The sequence below is a fragment of the Hibiscus syriacus genome, unplaced genomic scaffold, assembly GCF_006381635.1.
Source record: "Hibiscus syriacus cultivar Baekdansim isolate YM2019G1 unplaced genomic scaffold, ASM638163v2 tig00005406_pilon, whole genome shotgun sequence".
NCBI classification, from domain to species: Eukaryota; Viridiplantae; Streptophyta; class Magnoliopsida; order Malvales; family Malvaceae; genus Hibiscus; species Hibiscus syriacus.
In genome coordinates this window covers 2,116,607-2,134,316 of record NW_024062056.1, presented here as the reverse complement: position 1 = coordinate 2,134,316, position 17,710 = coordinate 2,116,607, and the positions used below count along the sequence as shown (strand labels likewise).

General features: G+C 33.5%; 1 pseudogene; it reads left to right on the top strand.

Annotated features, from left to right (window-relative positions):
* Positions 1–2,771: 2,771 nt before the first annotated feature.
* On the top strand, positions 2,772–4,278 carry LOC120199241 (annotated as a pseudogene).
* The last annotated feature ends 13,432 nt before the right edge of the window (positions 4,279–17,710 follow it).

The window sequence follows — 17,710 nt, the reverse complement described above, 5'->3', positions numbered from 1 at the left end:
ATCTTTATTTATATATAAATTCACATACTCGTAAATACCTTATAATTGATGGACTATCTACATAATTTACCCTTTAATAGAATGAAGTAAAATATCCACTTAGATGATTTTACATTTCACTAATAGAACACTATAATTTTTTTTACGAACATAATTCTATATTTTCATCAAACGAATTAAACAAATAATATACATTTTCGGTTAAACGTCAAATAATTTTATATTTCGATAATTATAGCTATAGAAATAATATATTTTGAACGAATTAAGTGACTAGTGATTAAATGGATGATTGTTATCTTTAAAGGTCTCAAGTTTATGTACCAACGACTACAAATACAAAGTATTTGAACGTACATGATTAAATAGTTAAAAGTGTTTAGTACACATGTAATATCACTAGTAATCATCCTATATATATATATATATATATATATATATATATATATATATATATATATATATCATATGAACCCTGTTAATAAACCTAACATATCGTTACATTAGATTTTAGAACTATGTTATGTTTAAGGCCCTTGTTTTATATTATCCCTTCGTATTGGTGGATAAGACTGGATTTTCTGTGTTTGCTTTATGGCATGTATAAATTCAAAATAGGGTTGAAATTACATATTGAATCTATTGTTAAGGATAAGATTTAGCTAATAACATGGCTGATTATTGGCAAGAATTACCGTGTCCCTTTAACTAATATGTTTATATAGAGAGAGGGGTAAATATAAGATAATATTGTCTTAAGATTCTCAACTAATTAATAATAAATTAATATGTATCAAATTTGATAACGCCAGTTATATTATATGATTTAAATCTAAATAGAATATATCTGAAATCCTTCAAATATATTCAAATGATTGTTTTAACATTTATAAATTATAAAACAATTATTAAATTAAATTATAAAACTGTTAAACCTTTATAAATTAATAAAAAAATTAATTTTTAGAATTGGTGTCGCTTTTTTAATAGATTATATCAATATTTTCTTATTTGATTTTGTTTAGTTAATGACAATATTGATTTTGATGTTGATTGTTGATTGTCGTTTTTCTTTTAATTTTTAATAAGAATAATCATATCATTTGTGACACGTTTTTCTTTGTCTTTGTGACATATTTTTCATATTTTTCGATCATTTGGTCGTTCTTTTTATTTTATGTTTTCTTATGGTTGAATTTGACGATGTCACGATTGATCTAGATGACACTTATTTGTAATCTCGTTGATCTTCCCTTTTATGGACCCTCGAATTGAATTTGGATATGTAATTTTGCATTCGTGATAGTTTCTCACGATGTTCGACTCTGGTATGCAATTCTCAGTTATCGTTCAATAGTGTAGTCCCCTTTTGCAATTCGTTTGTCAATGCAGTCAAAGTTATTTGTATATATTTTTCGTTTGAGTCTTTTAATTGAGTTTTTAACATTTCTCAAGTATGATCCTCATATGTTATAAAGTGGTTAGTTTCAATGTTATAGGAAAATATTCAAATCTTGTATTTAATTTTGCGATAATAATTGTAAATTCTTAATATAATTTAGATATTTCACTTTAACTTTTACTAAAAAATCAAATAAAAATTTAACAGTATAGTAGATTAAACATTAAAACGGATATCTTATTATTAATGATATAGTAAGAAATTATAGAGATCTTCAAATCTTCACAATTAAAGTAAATTCCTAATTTCATTTAATGAAAATCTAAATATTGTGAAAAATCTAAAGTAGGAAAGGTGGAGGATTATCACTTTTTTTCCAGAATTAAACCACAGTTAATTTCTATAATTATGATCGTAATTAAACCACATACATTTTCTGTCAACAAAAAATCAGTATAGTTGTCAAAAATCAACATTAATATAAAAAATGAATCAAGATTATTTCAAAGAAAACCCATTCAATTTTCTATCAAAATTTTAGGTTTCTACATTTTCTCTCAAACTGAAAATGAAACTTACCGTAAAGCATGGTGTTGTCCCCTTTTAATCGTAGCCTCCATATCAGTACCATCTTCACTTTGAACCTTAAAATTTTCCTCAAACTCAATCACTTCAAACCCCTCTTATATCCAAGTGTTGCTCCTTTTTTTTTCTCTTAATCACTAAATTTTTATGCTTCCTCTCTTTGTTTCCTCACGTTTCCCGTATTTTTCTCAAGCACTCTCTGCAACTCTCTGAAACTACTTCATTCGTGAAGGAGGAAGTGAATAATGGAATAAAAAGAGAATCAGATTTCCCCTTTATTTCCCCCCTCATTTTATCGTTTAATTATTTTTTGGGTAAATTTTTGGTAAAACACCAGTCAAAGGGAGAAATGAGGTTTTCCACTATGACAATCAAACCATCCAGGTAAGTAGCTAATGTTCCACGTGTGTTTTCCGTGACGCCTCTTAACGGATGTTAACGGCTAGTGACCAATTTGTCACAAACGATAATATTAGTGACCTATTTGTAACTTTTTAAACATTAGTAGTGAAAACGTAAACTAACCCAAACATTAGTGCCCAATTGCGTAGTTTACCCATAACCTTTTTTAATTATTTTTTAATTCTTTCAACACATCTCCTTGTTTTATAGAACTCATGGCGTCGCCACAAGGATCTATTGAATTCTCTAGCGAAACCAATAATATTCCGCCACATCGGTATCACGAGGGACAATGTAATAAATACAGCTTGTCTTTCATACGTTGTACCACGCCATCACCGGATTAGGTTTCATTCAACGAGGATGACATTGTAATTTCAGAACCCTTCTCCCTTTGCTTTAAGACAATCGTAGACTTTGACAGTGTTCTTAGATTGCAGTTAAGTTTGTCTCTTCAACCACTTGACTTTTTTGTGTTCGTTTGCGGGGAATAATTTTTCCAGGAAAATAACGAAACTCGTCTTTCAAGGATTCGCTTAAGGCGCTCGAAGCTGATATTAAACACGCCAATATTCTGTACGACTCCCCCCCCCCTTTTTATTTTCATGTGATTATGTTTAATTTTCTATGATTCTCTATATTTTCTCTGCTACTGTCTGTGATTGCTCAAGCACTCGACTTTGAAAAAAAAAGTAAAGTCCTTTAGAAAAAGGACAGAATTTGAGTAGAATATCATGGGTTTCTTTCCGCGTCTCATATGATTGTTGATTTTATTGGGGTTGATTGTTTCCGACAACGAGTTAAAGATGTATCATACATTATGTATGTATGTATGTATGTGCATGTAATGACTGAGGAACGAGCTGAATGAGTAAAACATAATTAATCCATGCTAACTTCGAAATCCTTATTGTATGTTTTTCTCTGGTCTTATCTCAGGGCTTTAGATTTTCCGAGGGAGAAAGATGGAGCAAGGCTTCAAATGAGACTTTGCTACAGTCCGGCCGCCCAATTTTTCCTTTTCCTTGTCCAATGGACAGATTGTCAACTGGCCGGCGCCCTCGGTTTTCTCCGAATACATATTTACATGGCATGCTCTTCCCCAGCAAGACGATCTTTCATGTTATATTTAACACCTCACATCTCTTCATATCTATTAACTACTGATGCAGACCTATGCTGATGGTAAGACCACCATGTCCATTTACGAGAGGAAAGCCAGCATTAGAGAATTCTATGGTAAATGCTCACTCTTAGTGCTTAGTTTGTTGGAAGTGAAGTCTGTCTAACTGGCTTGTTTTTCGTATGCAGCGGTTATATTTCCTTCTTTGTTGTAACTTCAAAGAGGCATCACTGATTTGGAAGATAGAAAACAGAAAGAAGCTTGTACCATGAGGTATCGTAGGAAAGACAAAACTGCGTCGAAAACGAGTGTGGGATTTGCTGCATAGAGACGAAGGACATGGTTGTATTGCCTAATTGCAGCCACTCTCTGTGTTTGAATTGTTATCGAGATCGGTGAGTTATTCATCTGGATATGCGCAGTTACCAGTTTTGATGCACTTAACTTCTCTGTTTCCTGTTCTGTTATAGATTCAGGATTCATGTTTCATTCTCTTTCTGAGTGACCTCATGTTTATTTCTTTCCTGTTTAATTTCAGGCATGGCGGATCCCAGTCATGTCCGTTTTGTCGGGATAGTCTCAAAAGGGTCAACTCATGCGAACTTTGGGTTTGCATTGACCAAAGTGAGATCGCCGATCTGTTATCGATCCTCAGAGAGAACCGTAAGAGGCTCTTCATGTACATCGACATATTGTCTCTCATCATCGCGGTTCCCGTATATGTACCCTTTGATGCTCATGTCCGTTAGTTGGCTTCTAATACATACAGGACACATACTTTTTCAAATTGACATATTTAAAGAGTAATTATCCTACTAATATTCAAATTAAATAATATCATTTAATTTACAATATTTAAAAAGACTCTGAATTTAATATAAATATTAAATCATCAAAGTAATTCACCTTTTTATTCCAACAATCCCCACATGAATGAAATTGATGATTTAATCAAAAATATTTTGACACGGTATAGTGATAGCCTCTACGATCGATAGTTGCATAGGATAGGTAGGTGTCCTCCTTTGAACCTTCCGTTATGAAAGTATATTTAATTTATTAGTTAAATAGTATACACGATGTCCTTGAATTGTCTTGTTATTTGTGTAAACAATGACATACTTAACACAACTACCCCTCTAACAATCTCATGGGTATGTCCCTAAAACCATAGACATCCACCTGGTGCTACAAGAGTTTGAAATAACTATGCCCAATAGTCTCCTTGAGGAGGCCCTACTTCACTCTCACATAGGTGACTTATGTTGCTCGGCTCACTGCAACACACAATAGTCATTAAAAGCATAGCTTAACCTATAACATTTTGATCATTGTTTACATCATAGGAACAGACTTGGGATAAAATACCCCACAATAACCGTACACGATTTATGCAATTAGGTTGTCCCTTTGAACCTAGATCTTGGGATCTCCAGTCAACAAAGTAGGGTTTTCCTTCACATAATGCCTTTAAATTTCATGGGCTTTAGTCTAATTTCTTTAGATGTTTTCTCAACTTAATCTTGATTTAACCCTTTGGTTAGCGGATCTTCGATGTTATTCTTTGATTTTATATAATCAATAGAGATAACTTCATTTGAGATCAGTTGTCTAATGGTATTGTGTCGACGACACTGTCTCAATTTACCATTATACATAAAATTTTGTGCCCTAGCAATTCTTGCTTGGTTGTAACATTATATACATATTGTGGGCAAAGGTTTCAGTCATGATGGAATATTCTCAAGAAAACTTCGAAGCCATTATACTTATTCTCCAAATATGTCTAGATCTACAAACTCATATTCCATTGTGAATCTAGTTATAATAATTTGTCTTGAGGATTTCCAAGACACTCCTCCTCCTCTTAAAGCGAATACATATGTATCTTGAATATCAGATATCCAACTAGCATCGGAGTATCCTTCTAAGACAGTAGGAGCTCTGGAATAATGCAAATCATAATCTCGAGTATATCTAAGATATCTTAGTATCCTTGTTATCGTTTTCCAATGATTTTCACCTAGATTGCTCGTGAATCTACTTAGGCTGCTCACAGTAAAAACAATGTCTGATCTCATACATGTCATGAGATACATTAAGCTACCTATGACCCTTGCATATTCCACCTGGTGAACACTTTCACCTTGATTTTTAGACAAATGTGAACAAGAGTCCTTTCGAAACGATTTTTTTCGGATTTAAAAAATCACATTTTTTAATTATCTTTTGATTAAAAAGTAATGTAATTTTAAAAAATCTCTCGCTTCAAAAAATTGGGATTCCCTTTTAAAAGTAAAAAATGTATGGTTCGAGGAGTTGCCACCAATATTTGATTAGGGTGTGATTGGGCACCAAAAAACGTATTTTTTCACTTTAATAAAAATTTTAATTTTAATTAAAACAAAAAATTTAAGGTATGCATTACCAAAAGCCGAGTTCGGGAGTCGGTTAGGCGTAGGGAATGATTAGCACCCTCATAGCGTCCTAAATCAGTACATAGTCGATTAATTAATTGTCTTTGTAGTGAAATTTACAAGTTTGAATTTAATTTAATTTAAGATCCCTTAAAACAAAATTAGTGTATGTTATAACGAAGACAAGTAATATTTAATTATTTCCTATCGAGAAGAAACGACCTCTCGTACCTTGAGACAATCAATTCCTACTCCAATCGAAATAAAGAAATATTACGGTTTCATTACAATATTCAAATGCACGAAATTAAACAAATTTAATTAACCAATCCTTTTAGAAAGAAGAAGAATATTTGATTATTTAAAGATATCAAGATCGGACCTTAGATAAGTTCTAACGATCTTTTCTCGAAGAATTTAAATATACGAACATTTCTTGTTCGCTCGTTCCCAATTTTTAAATGTGGTCAAATTTTAGGGTTTCACTTAATGGGATACCTTTTCGTTTTAAAATTGTCTGAAGTAACTTTCTCATAAGTTAAGACAACCACCTCTCGTCAATTTTAAAATGAAAAGTTATTGCCTTTAATCAAATTATTTGATGTGATAAAGCAATGGTTATGAGGACATCATACAAATTAACTAAAAATTGTCACATACTCGAATAAATGTTCCAACCTAAAATAATATATTTAAAAGAATACATGCACATGTGAATACGAATATATATATATCTCTACTTTATAAACATGCTAGTGGATTCTCAATATTTTACAATGGTTAAACTTATGTATATTACAGGCATTATAATATGCAATGAATATCTATAATGCTTTTTCATGTAACAATTTAAAGAAAAATGTCTATCGCATTATGCCTAGTATATGTTTGAAATATTGATACAAAAATTAAGTCCTATTTAGTATTTAAATACACTCAGATATACGGCTACACGAACACCATATAATTTCCTAGATGAAATAAACGTTTCGAATATATAAATACCTACCCATAAGCGAAACAAAGCATGTCACCAGTGGACCATATTATACTTACACATGCCCGTAGATATTTTATGTTATAAAGGACAAAAACATGAAATAACAAAAACATGCAGACAAAATGCAAGACACTAAATAAATGAAATGAGCCTACATAAGACTAAATTGCGAACTAATGAGAATGCAGGTCAAATGTTGAAAGTAACAAAAGTACAAGGAATTTAAAAATGAGGGCTAAAATACAACATTCATAAAACCTGATGACAAAATAAAATTTAAAATATCTTGATTTGAGGACTAAAATATAAAGCGTGTAAAAAAATGAGTCAAAATTAGAAATCAGGAAAGCCTTGAGATTTGAGGACTAAAAGGAATTAAATCTTACACAAGCGTGGCTCCCTCAACAATAAACTCATTCGCACAAAAATGAACTACCCTGGAGCTTGACTAAACAACGTCGCTTCGTTCAACTCTCTTAAAGCTTCACTTAGGCTAAATTTGACCTAAGCACAGAGGAAACATCACTTAGCTAAACCGAACCCCTCAATGCCATTTTTCCTCTCAAACCCATCTCCTCTATTCTGCTCTCAAACCCTACTTTCTCTCTTTTCATCTTAGGGAAAGAACACAAGGAAAAGAACCACATTCACTATGTACCAACGCCGATGATGACCAAATAGTCCCTAAATCACCTTCTCACAAATAACCCTTTAAAACCAAACCCAAAATAGACTCCTTAATCTCCAAAACCTTGAAAAAATAGTCCCTCAAACCATAATTCAAAATCGACCCCAGACTTACATCTAAGAAGTGAGGGCTTACATTCGATGGCTACGGGATTTCCCTGCTCCGACGAAGAAAAGAAACTCACTGACGAAGAAGAAAGGTAAGGCTTTGTGGTCCTTTTTTTATTTATCTCTCTGGAAATGGTTTGGTTTCTAAAAGCTCCTAAAGGCTCTCCCTTTTTTCCTCTGTATTTTTATTCCAATCTATTGAGAGCGACTAATGATGGTTGTGCGAATGTTTTCTTTGCTATGGTTTTCTATTCTCAGGTTCCCCTCTCCATTTTTTTCCTCGTTGCTCTCTCTAAAATATCTTCCCCTGATGTCAACTCTGGTGATTGAGATAAACTCAAAACCATTCTTCCTTACTCTATTTTGTTTTGAATATGTCGGAATCGTCTTTTGGGTGGGTTCGGAATTGAGTTTCGACTTAAATAAAATGTTAGAGCTGCCACCGATCATTTTTTTATAAAAAATTTGGTTGATCAGACACCATCTTACATGATCTGCGTTTTACCATAAATATGTCGAATTCAAGAGTCGGTTACAGTCAAGGAAGGATTAGCACCCTTGAACTACCCTTTCGACACCGTTCTAATTTGTCGGTTGTCTTAATTGCGAAAATTAAAATTAAAATTTAAATTTAAATTTAAAATTCCGATTCAAATCACTTAGCTTTGATTGATTGGAATTTCTCTAAACAAAGGTCAAAAAAATGTTAGATTGTAAAAATAAAAATAAATAAATAAATATGAAAATAATAATAATAATAATAATAAATATAGGCTTTAATATATATATATATATATATATATATATTTATATTTATATATATATATATATATATATATATAAAAAATCAAGTTTAAAGAAAGAAAAAAAATGAATGAAGAAAATTTAAATTTAAAAGGAGACAAATAAATAAATAATATAAAGAGTGAAAAATGTTATTTTTTTAAATAAATAAATAAAAGAAATGTTAAATTTTGAAAGTAAGTAAAAAAAACAAAATAAAAAGAAAAGTAGAGGAAAATAAAATAAGAAACTTAAAGGTCTAAATTCGAATAAATTAAAATTTATGGATCAAATTAATGCTAAAAATGAGCAGCAAGAGAAAAATAAAAGGTTAGGAGACCAAATCGCGAAACATAATAAATATAAACTAGGATGAAATTGAATAAATCAAAATTCAAGGGTAAATTCACAACAGGTGACCAAAACGAATTACATATCAAAGCAGCAGGGACGACGAAAAGCAATTAAAAATCCTTTAATTACACAGAGGTCACTGGTATATAAATACCTAAAAACCCCATTTCCATCTCATTTTAAACATTTCCCCCAAACTTCATATTCCCTACCCCCAAAAAAAACTTCTCAACCAATCCCTCTCTAGCCAATGGTCGGCCAACACCCGGTGGCCACCGACCATCGCTTCGAACACCGCCTCCGGTGGCCGAAAAAATCAAAACTCCCCACAGGCTTTCTCTCAACCTCGTGAATATGAAACCAAAACCCGATCACCACAAAAAAATCCCAATTGGCGTAGATCTGATAAAAAAGATATCGGCTTTTACCTTTCACATTGAACTTTTCGACTTCCGGTGGCTCTTCCTACTCAAACCGAGACCAACCCTTCTTTTAGTCCTTGTGTTGCTTGGCTTCGGTGCCTTGATTCTCTAGTGGCTGGGTTGTTTTTGTGTTTCTATGTTGCTATATCGTTTTATGTTCGGTTTCTTTTGGTATTTTTTGTATTTGTGGTTTTTTGTTGTATTTTGGTATGCTTGTGGTTTGTATTTTTTGCTCCGATGATGCTTGGCTACCTCTAGTTGTTTTTGTTGTATGTGTCCTAATTGACAGATTTGGTGGGGTATTTATACCCCACCACCGGTGTTCGTTGTTTCCGCCCTCAACGGGTTGTTCTCGCTATTATCAGGCCATTCGACCGTTCGTACGACCGGTCATCCCTGGATGGTTCAATCCCAGGGATCTCGATCAGTTGGTAACCACGTTGGCACGTGGCCTTCACGCGTTATCCCTGTTGCTTCCTGGAACGCTAAGATCATTTTCTGGCCGTTAGATTGGGTCATATCCAACGATCCAGATCTGGCTACGCAAGTGATATAAAATCTAGGGTTTTGTTTCCCTAGTTGTTTATGATCTTAGCCGTCCATTCGTGCCCTAATCCAAGGGCCTTCATTTGTGCAGCGCCAGATCTTAATTTGGAAACCCTAGGTTAGGTTTATAGGGATACAATCTTATGGAATACAAGGTTGAGGTTTATAGGGAAACTATCTCAAGAAAGACTAAAGTTAGGTTTCTAAAGAAATGAGCCTAAAAACCTTAATGAGAAGGTTCATTTGGGAAGAATCTTTGGAAAGATTAAACTATACTTTCTAGGACACTAACCTAAGAGAGTCAGGATTGAAGAAAACATTACAGAAAGATTGACTTCTCTAAACGAGAAAGTCAAGTTAAGGAAGCATACTACTGAAAAGATTACTTATCTTCATGAGAAAGTCAAGTTGAGAATGACATCTACTGAAAAGTTGACTCATCTCCATGAGAAAGTCAAGTTTAGAATGACATCACTCAAAGGTTGACTATTCTTTCTGAGAAAGTCAAGAATCACAACACTGAAAGATTGACTTCTCTTTACGAGAAATTCAAGAATGACAACACTAAAAGATTGACTCCTCTTCACGAGAAAGTAAAAAACAACACCACTAAAAGGTTGACTTCTCTTCACGAGAAAGTTAAGTAGGACAACTCTAAAAGATTGACTCCTCTATCAATATGTTCCATCATTTTTCAACGTAATGGTTTGCTTTCTGAATCTGAACTTTTCTCGTTTTATTTTCCCCAATCTCAAGTGTGCAGGTCCTTTTAATCGATTGATCTGCTTCTCCGTATCCAAGACTCTTTGTTTTCTTCCTACATATGATGGTCCTGTAAAAGACACGTCTTTCAGTAACTAGTATATTTGAGGGTTTATTTAATTGTTTAATTTCTCTTTCTCTTTTTTATTATTATTTCATTTTTTTTCTTTCTATTTTCTTTTCTCTTTTTTTAAATATTTTAAATGAGAAACTTTGAAAATCACTTTCTCATTTTCTTACAAATACCATATGAAAACATCTTGCCCAAAGGTCATACAGATGGCCCGAAAGACTTATCATCTTGCTCAAAAAACTGATAGATGACCCGAAGGATTTAATCATCATGCTCGAAAGACTTACTGATGGCCTGAAGGACTTATCAAATTTGGAAATAATCTACTGGGTAATAAACTTTGGAAATCGCTTTCTTTCTTTTTTTGAAAATCACGTCAAAACATCCGGCCTGAAGGTCTTATAGATGGCCCGAAGGACTTATCATCTTGATCGAAAGACTGACAGATGGCCTGAAGGATTTAAGTATCATGCTCGAAAGACTTACAGATGGCCTGAAGGACTTATCAATTTTGGAAATAGTCTATTGGGTAATAAACTTTGGAAATCGCTTTCTTGCTTTTCAAAAATTTCATTTTCTGAAAACATTGAATGAGAAACTTTGAAAATTTCTTTCTCATTTTTTTGAAAATCATATGAAAACATCTTGACCTAAGGTCTTATAGATGGCCCAAAAGACTTATCATCTTGTTCAAAAGACTTACAGATGACCCGAAATATTTAATCATCATGCTCGAATGACTTACTGATGACCCGAAGGACTTATCAATTTTGGAAATACTCTACTGGGTAAGAAACTTTGGAAATTACTTTTTCAATTTTTCGAAAATCATGTGAAAACATTTTGCCCAAAGGTCTTATAGATTACCCAAAGGACTTATCATCTTGCTCAAAAGACTGACAGATGACCCGAAGGATTTAACCATCATGCTCGAAAGACTTACTGATGGCTCGAAGGACTTACCAATTTTTAAAATAGTTTATTGGGTAAGAAACTTTGGAAATCGCTTTCTTACTTTTCAAAAATTTCATTTTCAGAAAAAATTTAAATGAGAAACTTTGGAAATTGCTTTCTCAATTTTCAAAATAACTTAATGGTTGGGTAACATGCCCCACTTCAAAGTAATGCTTCTTCTGTGGATTAGCTCCCTATTCTTTAGGGTCTGCCTCTCTAAACATGATTCCTTGTATTTGAATTTTGAATTCTACCTTCTACTTGTTAGGATTTTGACACCATGAATCTTCTCTTTTCACTTGAAGATCTGTAAAAACCATGTGTTTATGTATGCAATATGAATGCAATTAAATGTGTCAATGTAATGCATTTTCTTTTATGCAACCCATGAATGCATAAATGTTGATTCAATTTTCCTTTGCCTCCAAAGTGGAGAACTCGATCTTCTTCTATTTGATCACTTTTCTATAGGGTTTACTCAGATACCAGTGTAGCAACTTATAATTTCAAGCTTGCATTTTTGAAGAGTCATCGGATCATTTTATGTCTTTTTGTCTTCTTTGTCTCTTATCTGCATTATCTCTCAGACTATTTGCTTTCAAGATTGTGGAATGCTTCATTATTATAGCATCGCTTATTCTTTTTCTCCAATGGAGGTAGAATGGGCCTCACCCGCTTTAATGTAACCCGATCCGATCTGGGAAGTCACATTAGGGCCACCGGAGCGACCCACTGTAAAAATAGCGGAAATTTTAAAACTTTTTATCAGAACATGTAAACTTATAAAATCAGTTTTCACTATTTAAAAATAAAACAGATTTCCAAACACGTATATAAATCAAAATACAATTACATGCCCCCTAATCACATGTACCATACTCTGCAACAACGCCGGAAGAACTCCCTTACTGAAGTTGATAGATGCACTGGTACAATTCTTTTAACCTGAAAAGATGAGTAATAGAGTGAGCTTCGGTAATACAAAACTACCAGATGATGCTGAAAAACGTGCAGATACAGATAAACATATTTTCCTTATTAGTTCATATATTTACAGATCTTTATGTTGAGCTGAGGTCCATTGATATCGCATGTAAAACAAATAGTATTCATTTCAGATGGAAATATTTCGGATGTCTAGGTTCAGGAGATCAGAATAGGTTTTCTAGTGTGTTCCCAAAAACCATGTAACTTTTCAGATCTTTTTTTTAAAAACATATATATATATATATATATACCCCCATCCGTTAACATCATAAATGTGTAGATTCCCCAGAACCATACACCCAACCGCACATGCCATTTAGACCTTGAGCACAAAGCCGAGGAGTCTGCAGATAATCTTCCTCCAACAATAAACCCCCCCAAATAAAACATTTCTCCGTCGGTAAATGGAGATATCAGAAATCGAAATAGAATTCAGATCATATATCATAACAGAATCCAGATCAGAAATCAGAACAGAATTCAGGTAATTTATCAAAACAGAATTCAAGTCGGAGATCAGATAAAATATTTATATGATTAGGGAACACACCAGAGTTTACAGATATTATTCAGAGGTATTGGATAATCTTAACAGGTAGAGAAACATGAATCTTTAGTATACCGATAGGATATCGAAATTTAGAATCACTATTGGAAGAGTTCATTAACTGACAGAATCATCAGTTATTGAGAATGTGAATTATCAGGATCATATCTTATTCGGACAGTTTTCAGAAGCTGTACGTAATCAGAAGGGTATTCAGAATCCTTTGCATCCATGTCAATTGATCGGATAATCGAACAACTTGAGAACGAAGATTCAGAACCTTAATAATCTATGTCGACTGGTCAATTCATTTTCCTTCCAGGGTATTTACTCTTTAATACCACAAATTCTTGTTCATATATCATTTTCGAAATTAACGTTGAATAAATCTTCCAATGTCTTTATTTCATGTTCACGCTTTCACCATATCATGAAATACTGACGTACTTGATTTTGTAATTCATAATCCATAAGAACATTACATCATATATGTTCATTAACATTTCCAGATTCATCCAACTCACTTATTCAATCCTCAGTCCTTGTGGTTACTTAATTTATTTAGCATTCAAGTCTATTCCAGATACTTCAGGATTTTCCAGAGTAATTCAAGCGTTCCTGATTTTCAGACACATGCTGCACTTCCGTTCCATTCAATTTGATCTTTGTGGTTGATTTGTCGAGCAAACGTCCAATTCTTAGTACTGAATGCGATCCAGAGTTGAACTAAGTTGAATACTTCCAAAATTTATCATCGAGTCAAACTTAATAAGACGAACACGCATTCCATTAATATCTATGCCATTCAGGTATTGACATAGCTTTAGGGTTGATCTACTCACTTAAATTGTGTTCGATTACTTTTAAAGGTAGGCCAATACCTATGCTTATTTGGATTCCTTAATTAATCCAAGGCATTTACTTGGTATAGGTCATGAGGGTATTTTGGTAATTTTGGTGTTCAGTTTTATTCCATTCATTTTAGAGCTCGAGGATATCCAATCATTCCTGAGCTTGGTGATATTCTTGGGTCATTTCCATTACAGGGGTATTTTGGTCATTTTACAGATCTACGATATTTCAATCTTTTCCTGCCTTCCGATCTTATTATTTAATTCAATCTTATCATTTACTTCAATCCTTTCGAACAATTCTAACAGCAGAATACCCCCGATAAATTACTCTTCAAGTATTTACTCATTATTCGAATATTTTCGGGTCAAGTGTCTTCTCATATTTTACAAAAGGAATATCATAAATTTTTCTGTACAAAGACAGGATCTTAACAATTAAATTCGTACTTAATCGAGTTAAGTACAAATCCTCAAAGTACTTTCTCATTCAGGGTCAATTCAGACTATTTTATCTCTCAAGGGCATTTTCGTAATTTCTTAACCAGATAATTTCGATATTAGCTCTTAACGAAAATAATATAATATAGAGATCCTATGATTAATTGCTTCCTTGAACATTCTTTGATCTTGAAATGATTCCTTAAAAGGCTTCTAGTATCTAGCATAAACCTTCTTGGGGTTAAAAACCGGTTATCCATAATTTCCAAGTAAAACTAACATTTCTTATGTACATCAATAGTTTTAGTAGATCAATAATTCTTTTTAGATTTATTAATCCACTTCCAGAGACAATTCTTGTCATTTTCCAACTTAAGGGTATTTTCGTAATTTTACCCTACCGGAGTATTATCATAATTTCCCATCCAAGTACCTTTAACATTTAACCTTTGATGAAATAAACTATAAGTTACAAACCCATGTTGATTTCTTTATCACTAAGCACAGAACTTGTAATTTAATTCTAACAATCCCTCAATTTCTTATAAAAATCATCTGAACCATAATCAATTACTAAACCCTTTTACCGTATTCAGATCGAGTGTAAAAACTAATTAACTACACAAATGAGACCAACATTATCTTAATCATGCATTACCAATATTCACATGTTCCATAAAGCATAAAGAGGTAGTAAAGTATTACCTCGATTTTCGTGTAATACTGATCGACCATAAAAATTCCATTCGAATGGCTTTGATCTTCAATTCAACTTCCAATAATTCCTCAGATACATATCAACATAAATTATATCAGAAACGGAGCTTAATTACGATAAATGGATCGAATCGAGTAATAAATCAGTGAAAGATGGCTTACCGGGTTCGAATTTGGCGAAACGGACTTCGGATTCGGATTCAGGACGTCGAAAGCATAAATTTGACTTTTCAGAAATTTGGAATTTTCGGTCAAAATCAAAGTCAACGGGTTTGACCAGTAATTTCGAGGTCTTCGGGTTCGAATTTCAAAAAACGGACAGCGGAATCGGATTTGGAACGTCGAAAAATGTCAAGATAGGTATACTCGGTCAAAGTCAAAGGTCGTTTAATGCTCGGTCAAAGCCAATCAAAGTTTTGGTCAACAGTGGTCAACGCCGGTCAATGGGTCAATGGTCAACGGGTCAACGGGTCGGGTCGGGTCAACGGGTCGGGTCGGGTTATGACCGGTCAAATCGGTCAACTATGCACCAAAACCGGTCAAACCAATCATTTTTTTCTTCCCCACGCGCAGTGGCGGCGCGTGAAGAGTGCTAAAATCCCGAAAAAATTTCTAAAAATTATTTTGAGCGATTTCGAGATACTTACAAAGCTCGGTTCACAATTTTGAACGGCGGAGAGCTCGATTTCAACAAATCGGAAACTTTGACCGCTTCACCTCCTCACGCGCCGCCGTCGACGGAGACCAAGGATGACACCAGCAAACTCGGAACGATGCAACGAACACAATGGTGCGGTGTCGTAAACGGATGACCCGATCGTCGTGAATCGATGAAAAACCAACTAAAACCGAGTTATTACCGACGATACTTCCGACTGAAATTCACGACGAACGGCGATGATTCACGACGAAAGGTTTGAGGGGTTTTGTTACTCGATTGACAACGAACACGATGGTGGTTTCGTTTCTTCGTTTGGAGGTCGGACGGCGAGTAGATCGGAGTTCAAAGAGGGGTTGACGGGAGAGGGAAAACTGGAAAATTTTCCAAAAAATCATACGGGGGATTTGGGTTTATAACATCTCATATTTAAAAATGGTTAAACCAAGAGTTTAGCCACTGAACTTCCTGCACTTCATAAAATGGTCTGTCAACTTTAAAATTTTACAATTTAACCCACTGTTTCTTTCAAAATATCAATTAATTCCACCACTTTATAATTTCTTAATTTTAGCCCCTAAATTGGGGTGTTACATTCAATGACCTTTTGTATTTGACATTGTCCTGTTTGAAAATATTTTTCTCCTTTCTTTTACTTTAGAAATCAAAGAACGAAAGAATTTTGTAAAGTGTTACCCCTTAATTCAGGCTTGTAATTGAAGCAAATCATAAACCTGAGTTCACAGAATATCAAAAGAATCAACAACTCTTTTAATATTTTCAAAGTTATAGCTCTTTGACAAGTGTCAAAATTGGTGGGTTGGCTTCCTATTCTATAAGGTTTCAATCATCAAAGATGTCATTTCTTTCTCGGTCCTTGTGAACATTGTGACATTCCCCTCTTTATTGGCTTGGTATTTTAATCGGATGCAGACAAAATGACGTAACTAGCATAATCAATTATTAGACTTTCTAGAACACTTTTATTTCGGTTCTCTGAAATCTTCCATTTGTTCAAGCTTCATAGACTCCCTTAGGAGAGGTAGTGCAGAGACATCAGTCTAAATATAAAATTCCTAGGTGTTTGTGTGAGGTCGACTATAACAAGTTTTTATCAACTCCCTTAGTCCATTTTACTAAAAGACATTATTAGATAGATTTGATTTAATTTGCCAATATTTGGCTAGTTGAATTCATCTTTATAATATATTTATATTATAATCATCTTTATCGGGCTAGCCGAAAGGGTTCATCTCATCACAAAGTCTTTGACTTGACAATTACAATAGAACAAACAACGAACTGCCAAGTAACTGAGCAATGTCATGGTTTGAATGCAATCTATTTATAAAGCCAGGGCTTTTGAGTTTCCTCTATAACCAATTTCTTTAGTGGAATAGCTCATCTTTATTGTATAATCTATAATAATAATAATTTATTAACTTTTGGAGTATTCAGATTTAGAATTTCTTAAACTCATTGAGAAGAACCTGTTATAGCCTATGTGTCCGTGATGGTAAGAAAATCTCATATTTAGAGTTCAATTCCCAAATAATTAACTTATACTAAATTCATCCACTCCACCATTCCATTTGTGAAAATTAGGATCATCACTGAACGTCCTCAACAGAAGTGTGGTCTAGTCAGTTTTGTAATTTCATATACAAGAGATGGTCCATGTTGTCCGCTCCTACCTGAATACCAAGCCTCTTGTTCATTTCCTTATTAGATGAGAAGGCTATATTGGTCCCTGCAAGAGAAGGGTATGGTGTTAGCGTGTAACTTCTTGGTTAAGGTCAAGGGTCCTTGTTTTATCAGTTTTCAATCTTGTCACTTTGTCAAAGATTTATAACTCTATTCATTTAAAGTGTTTTTAATTCATATGCTATTC